Here is an 8,067-nt window from a genome sequence, read left to right as displayed (position 1 = left end):
GATGCAAAAGATTTGAACTCACTCAAGTCTTGATCCTTCCTCTGTCCTTTTCATTTCCTAGAATGACTCATATACCCTTATAGGCTTTATTACTGAGAAGACCTTCAATTGTTACAGTGAGCGATAACTATGTTACAGTCAATAGCTCATTCGTGCATATGTGATTTTAATTGTTGATGTGAAACTGACATTTCATTGCATAAACTTTGTTGGTTTGATATAAACGTCAAAGTTGGTCTAATTTAATCCACAACAAAGTTCTTACATGTTGCATGAGAGAAATTATCTTGTGATTAGTTGCATATCTTTTGTGTGTATTTCATTAAGAAGATATACAAATAGAGATATCCAAGAATCTCTCGTTGCATGAAGTTGAAGATCATGTGTGACGGGCTTTCAAGTCTAAACATGAACAATTTTAACTAAATGACGTGAGCATGTGTAGTCATTGGAATTCAAATGGGGACGAATCTACTCTTTGATATCATACAAAAAGTTGAGATTCTAATATCAAGGCCAATTAGAAATGAGGTGAAGAAAACGAATATTGTTGATGCACAAAACCAAAGGTCTTGGAACAACGTAAATCTGGCCGTGAATCTGCAAGTAATGTAAATAACACAAGATGTATCGTGGTTCACCCCAAGGTTTGGGCTACGTCCACACTGATTATTGTATTTATCTGAGAGGTGAGGGAGAGAACCTCTGAATATGAGAGGGGATGTGAAAGGGGTGAGAAGGCTTCAGAATTGGTCTCCCCTAATTGTGAGGGTGAGGAGTCTTTTTATAGAATAAGGGTTCCTCACTTATTACATATTTGCCAATTCCTTTATTACATAATTACATTTAAGTCCTCTGAGTATTTGTACGATATCTAAATACAGAGACCCTAAATATGGTATAAACAATAGTCCCCCAAGTCTTCAGTCAAGAGAGTCTTTTAGCTGGAGACTTGAAATTCAGTCCATATGTGGGCCGAAGTAACTAGATGTTGTCTTGAACTGATGCTCGATATGAGGTCGTGCTCGATCTGAAATGATGCTCAATTAGAAGTAGCACATGCTGCGAGGCTCGTGGCTTATGTTGCCTTGGTTGGCTCGGCTTGTAGCGTTGAAGCTGAGGGAGTCCCTTTTATAGAATAAGGGCTCGCTCCTCAATACATAAATGATGGGCTAGAGTTGATGCTCGCGGCGAGGCGGTTGCTCAGTAGGCGGCGATGCTCTCTAATGATGGTGAGGGAGTCCCTTTTATAGAATAAGGGCTTGCTCCTCAATACATAAATATGGGCTAGAGTTTTTGCTCTCTAATGGTGGTGAGGGAGTCCATTTTATAGAATAAGGGCTCGCTCCTCAATACATGAATAATGGGCTAAGTCCCCCAAGTATTTTTCATGAGGCCCAATATATGGTACATAATGTAGTCCCTCAAATCTTCGGTCAGTAGAGGCTATTGGCTTGAGACTTGCAATTCAATCCATGTATGGGCCGAAGTGGCGGTTGTTCGGATGCGGTATTTGTATACCCTGCACTGAAGCTTCGTAGGTGAAGCTTTGCAAGTGAAGCTTTGTAGGTGAAGCTTTGCAAGTGAAGCTTTGAAGCTGGAGCTCTGTAAATGAAGCTTTTGAAGTTAGAGCTTTTGTAAATGAAGCTTTTGAAGCTAGAGCTCTGTAAATGAAGCTTTTGAAGCTAGAGCTCTGTAAATGAAGCTTTTGAAGCTAGAGCTCTGTACATGAAGCTTTTGAAGCTAGAGCTTTTGTAATGAAGCTTTTGAAGCTAGAGCTTTTGTAGATGAAACTTTTGAAGCTAGAGCTATGTAAATGAAGCTTTTGAAGATAAAGCTCTGTAAATGAAGCTTTTGAAGCTAGAGCTTTGTAAATGAAGCTTTTGAAGTTGATTGACATGAGTGATGCTCATGAACGTTTATGTTGATTGACATGAGTGATGCTCATGGATGTTGTCATGAGTGACGCTCATAGATGTTGACATGAGTGATGCTCATGAATGTTTATGTATGATTGATATGAGGGATGCTTATGAATGTTTATGTATGATTGACATGAGTAGTGCTCATGTATAATTTTGAAGTACTGGGTGTACTTTTGATCACTTGGTTGGTGGTAATAGCAGCAGGCTGCTGAATAAATTTGGAGTATTGGGCGTACTTTTGATCACCTGGTTGGTGATAATAGCGGCGGGTTGCCGAATAATTTTGGAAGTATTGGGCGTACTTTTGATCACCTGATTAGTGGTAATAGTGGCAGGTTGCCGAATAATTTTGGAGTACTGGGCGTACTTTTGGTCACCTACTTAGTGATAATAGAGGGTCTGGCTCTTTTGGGCATATGGGTATTTGCCCTCCACATGACATTGCAGCCCATTATTTTGGGCTTGCCATTTTTTTTAATTACCCTCTGATAGGGTTTATACAGATGTCTCCGAAAGATAAGAAAAATAAATTACATCATTCAAAACAAAGGTTTCGACAGTTGCGGATCGTTGGTGCGTATTGCCCCTACTGCGTACTGGAGAGTTTTTTTTCTTCTTTTCCTTTCCTCTTTCCACCGCATCTTATTTTTGCTTTTGCTTTCTCCAGACATCCATTGCTTTTTCTTTTCATTTCAGCTATTGATGGATAGGTTTGTTGGGCACTAGGGTGCTTTTCACTTTCATTGGATGTCTGTTTTTGCTTTCTCCAAACATCCGTTGCTTTTTCTTTTCATTTCAGCTGTTGATGGATAGCTTTATTGGGCACTGGGGTGCTTTTTCTTTCATCCGAGTAAATTATTCTCGTCTGTAAAACTAGAGTGGTGGTGCAAGTTGCCAAGCAGTAAGATGAAATTCCAGAACAAAAAGAAGACCATCCAAAATCAGCTCGAACGATGTTCTCATAGGCCTCTGACTTTCTTGAGGAGGACGACTTTGAGCTTGCGAGCAAGGTTTTGAGACCAAACTCCCAGAACCAACTGTGGCCTCCACCGCATCGGAGACCAAACTCCCAGAACCAAAAAACTGAGAGATCCATCGCTCAAAATGGATGCAAATTCCTGCTAATCCCATTCACATTAAAGAAAAACCCCACAAAGTCCTGCATGTACGGTAGGAACGACCGTCGTTTATCCCCTGCCTCCTCGGCCTTGCTCCTCACGACATAACGTTCTCCATTCTCCAACACGCCGCTGCCGTTGTCGACTCTTTTCCTCTTGATGTCATCTCCCTTGTTGTTGTTAGCTCTCTTGGTCGACGAGGAAGCTAAAAAGATGATGTCGTCGCTACTACTCCGGTGAAGAAGGTTTCAAAACTTCCACCGCTTCGACAACCAGCCTACGGAGCTGCTCTTATTGCAGCGGCACTGTCCAGGCGACGATTTTAGAGGGGCCCATAAACAGTACGTGCCAGGTGGCAGGTTCTTAAGGTCGTCGGCCTCGGAGGACGAGCACGACGTTGTTTCACGTTTTCTTCGAGCATAAGCATTCTGAGCGGCAAACGGTGCAGTTTCGACTTCTTAACGGCGTCATCCGCATCGCCGTTAGCATTTATAGATGATACGGCTTCTTAACTGCTTCTTGCTGCTTCTTCGTTGCTTTCGAGTTTTAAAGAAATCGAAAATTGCAGACGAAAGAGAGGGAGAGGGAAAGAAGAAGCAAAAAGAGAAGGTGATCTGTAAAGAGAGAGATGGGTTTTTGTAGACTGGTTTCTTGGGTTTTTTTTAAGAGAGAGAGAAGAGTGATGGTGTTTAAGGGATGAGTTTTGGAGCTTAGTGAATGCTTTTTCTGGAAAAGCCCTGTGAGGTTTGTGGGTTTTTGCAGATTTTGTAGTGTTGATTTTGTAGATTTTGCAGATTCACGGTGGAGGTGAAAAAATGAAAGAGAACCAACATAGTTTTTCGTGTCGTTTCCCACAAACGACACCAAATGTTGATGCACAAACCCGGAAGTCTTAGAACAACGTAAATCCAACCGTGAATCTGCAAGAAATGTAAATAACACAAGATGTATCGTGGTTCACCCCAATGTTTGGGCTACGTCCACACTGATTATTGTATTTCTCTGATAAGTGAGGGGAGTGTGGGAGTGAGCTTCTGAGGGTGAGAGAACTCTTCCCATGGCCTAAGAAAATGGCCTCCCCTAATTGTGAGGGTGAGGAGTCCTTTTATAGAATAAGGGTTCCTCACTTATTACATATTTGCCTCTTCCTTTATTACATAATTACATTTAAGTCCCCCGAGTATTTGTACGAGATCTAAATATGGAGGCCCTAAGTATGGTACAAACAAATATCATTTTGAATTATTACGCAAAATTAATTTCTAATACGAGATTCACACTCTGAACAAAGGTAAATATTACTTGGAGTTTTGGAATGCTCCATTCTAGTACATGACCCAAAACTAAGTAAAAACCAAAGATGAAAAGACCCAAAACAAAAGAGTGCGTTGAAATCAAGGTATGAAATATCGATGATATCAGAAATATCGGTAGTCCAAAAACACGGAAATATCGATGGAAATATCAGGATATTATCAATATCGATAAAAATTGAATAAAAACCACGGAAATTGTAAGAAAAACTTGGAAATTTTTATTGAAACTTTGCAGGATGTTTATTTAATCAATTATATATTAGTTTATCACAAAAAATTGGAAGGAAATGCATTGCATGATGGATTTAACTGATTTAAGTTGATTATATAGCGAGCTGACAACATTATGAGTGTAGAAAATATGTAGTAATTAATGAAAGAAGTTTAAACATACCATAATCATTTATATATAATGAATTAGTACAATATTTTACACTTTATACATTGCATGGTAAGATACATGAGTGACTTAGTACCATATAGAGTTCCTATGAGGTTCAAAATTTTCACTATCTTCATCATTTCTATGTGTAGAGTAAGTGTATTGTAAAGAGTAGTTATCAAATGATAAATCCCCAAAATAGTTTTGCATGTTATTGTTAACATGCCACCCAATTTGAGTAATTATAAAAATAATATGGAATAATAAAACCTAATATTAATGAATAATAATCCAATTTGATAAAAAATAATCCTAATATTAAACATATTAATGAATAATAATCCAATTTAATGAATAATCCAATTTGATAATAATCCAATTTAATGAATAATAATCCATTTTGATAATAAAAAAACCTAATATTAATGAATAATAATCCAATTTGATAATAAAACCTAATATTAATAAAATAATAAATAACATTAAACATATTAAAATTATCCTAGGGAATAATTATACAACATTACTTAATTACTTAAAAAAATTAACATGCAAGTATTATTTGGTTCTTAGATCACATGTACGGGTCCACACAAATTTTTTTGTTGTTGTATAAATTACAATAATATAAATATAAGTTCATAAACTTACCTTAAATATGGAACCCTTTGTGTTGAATCTCTGGAATGGATCTGGAATGGCTCTAAAAGGGGTAAGGGAAGAAGAAGAAACGAAAAGGTGTAATAGAGGTTTTTCAATTTTCGAAGGGTCAAAAAATGTGTGATGATCTGATACTCCACCTCTATGAATGTGAAAGAATATCACGCGTGGCATACGGTTTTGAATGAAACCACCATTATTTTTGTCCATGGTATGAAATTGTATAAGTTGTAATTGTAAAAGTTGTCAGGGTTTTGAATTATTTGGATGCTTTTGAATGAAACCACCATTATTTTTGTCCATAATCTGAAATTGTACAAGTTGTAATTGTAAAAGTTGTCAGGGTGCAAACCCCACACACGCCACCACACTCGCATACAAAGATCACACATGCACACAAACATCACACACGGACACAGAAACTCTCGATCCTTCTCCCTTCTCCCACACACACACACACACAGATCTCTCGATCTTTCTCTCTTATCCCTTCTCCCACACACACGTACAGAGACCTCAGTCTCTCGATCCTTTTCCCACATAGCCTTCTGCTTTTCCTTCGCCTTCCTCCTCGTCTGCGTCTTCCGCCTCGTCGGTGCCGTCTCTCTCTCGAAACTCTCATATCTTTCATTTCTCTCTGCACCGAGACCCACATACACACACGCACACCATCGCACCTGCTTGAGGAAGACACCCATCGTCATCAGCAACCTCGTATTTCACCCTCTCCTTCTCATCTCTGCAACTCGGCGAATGCAGGAACCCTCCGGCGAGTTTCTTGAATTTCTACAGTTAGGTAAGCTTCGGGTTTACCTCTTTCTGTTCTAGATTGAAGCTTAGATGTGAAATTTAAGTTCTATCTCGTGTTTTGCAAGGTTTTTGGGATGAAATCGGCCCGGGAATAGGCACACCCATCTCCGGCGAGGCTGTGGGTGTCGACGAACTTTCCAAACACTTCCGATCGTTTCACGGCAAACGGAAGTTATACAAACATTCATCTCGTCTTGTATTTCATTTTGATACCTATATCGGAGTCTAGGGTACTCCTTTACAGTCGGCCAGAGCTGTAGAAGCTTCAGCGTTCTTCTCTGACTCGCACATCTCCAAAATATCACGATATTATCAGTAATATCGCGATATTATCGATAATATCACGATATTTTGACGAAATATCGATAATATCACGATATTTTGACGAAATATCACCAATAATATCGACATTTCATACCTTGGTTGAAATGGAGTGAATTTAGTTACTCTCCAGCCACACCAAGCTGTCTGTTGAGAGAATAGTACAAGGTGATGCACAACAATAAATGTGGGTAAGAGGGTACCCACATTTGGGAGAGATTTTTCAATGTGAGAAAAAACAACCCTCCAGTTACCACCAGTGTTGGGTTTGGGACCACATTTGGGAGAGATTTTTTAATATGATCGGAACACAATATGGTACACTACGTGTTACTATGCAAATGATGAAATATATGTATTAAAAAATTAATAACTTAAAAAGTAAAATTTTCCACCAGTTATATAAAAATACCTATCATTTATATAAAAATACGTGATGTCGTGTTCCTATAGTAAAATTTCCCTTCCAAAAAACCCACCAAATTAGCTGATGTACTTCCCAGAATCAAATCATCATTATTTGACAATCACAAAGTGCAGGCCAATTGCTCGACAAAATTCCCTCAAAATTAGCGAACAAATCCGATCTTAATCCAATCCCATCTACCTTTTGGAGGGAGATTGTCAGCCATTATGTTACAGTGTCCTTCTTATTTCTTTTTATTTGTGCGATTACGATTAAATCACGTTAAAATTTTATATTTTTATTATTTATTATTTTATTATCTTTATAAAAAAATTAATAAAAAATATTGACGTGCCTTTAACCGCACAAATAGAATGGAATGGAAAGGGCACCATAACTCGGTAGGCAATCTGCCTCCCTAGCTTTTATCCCTTCCCCACTTCACTGCAAACTCCGATCATCTTCCATTTCTCACATGGCATTATCAGATCAGATCAGACCTTCTTCCACAACTACCTCCTCGCTCTCTACCTCATATAGCCCCCCCAACCTTCATCTCCCTCCGGTTCCTCCGAGCCCCCTACGACAAGCCCCACCGTGTCCCCTCCCCTCGCCTGGTTCCTCATGGAAAGCCCAACTCTCTGGCTCACCCTCCTCCTCTTCCCCTCCGGCCCCCACTCGTCCAACCCAAAAGCCCTTTTGCTCATTACCCCTTTCTCTTCCACTATTTCCACCGCACCATCCTCTACTCGCTCCGCCTCCACTGCAACACCGCCAGTTCCTAATCCTCCGCCGTCGGTTTTCCGGTGAGCGTGGTGGCGATGGCATTTGGGTTCAATATGTTGAATGCGTATCTTCAGGCCAGGTGGGTTCCTCAGTACAAAGATTATGAATCCGACGGGTGGTTTTGGTGGCGGTTTGTGGTTGGGTTGGCGGTGTTTGGTTATGGCATGGGTGTAAATATTTGTTCTGATAGGGTCCTTGTGGGGTTGAAAAAAGAGGGTGGGGGAATAAAGTGCCTGAGCTGCCCAAACTACCATGGGGAGATAATGGAGTGAGTAGGATTCGTATATCGTATATCGTACGGTCAGAAATTATTTTAAAATTTAAAATTAAATATGAATAATAC

General features: G+C 39.4%; 1 pseudogene; it reads left to right on the top strand.

Moving 5' to 3' along the window:
• Positions 1-3,538: 3,538 nt before the first annotated feature.
• On the top strand, positions 3,539-7,996 carry LOC139189884 (steroid 5-alpha-reductase DET2-like; annotated as a pseudogene).
• Positions 7,997-8,067: the final 71 nt, after the last annotated feature.

This window comes from Malus domestica, chromosome 12, assembly GCF_042453785.1.
Source record: "Malus domestica chromosome 12, GDT2T_hap1".
Classification (NCBI taxonomy): domain Eukaryota; kingdom Viridiplantae; phylum Streptophyta; class Magnoliopsida; order Rosales; family Rosaceae; genus Malus; species Malus domestica.
Note: the sequence above shows the minus strand (reverse complement) of the source record. Positions and strands in the feature narration are given on the sequence as shown.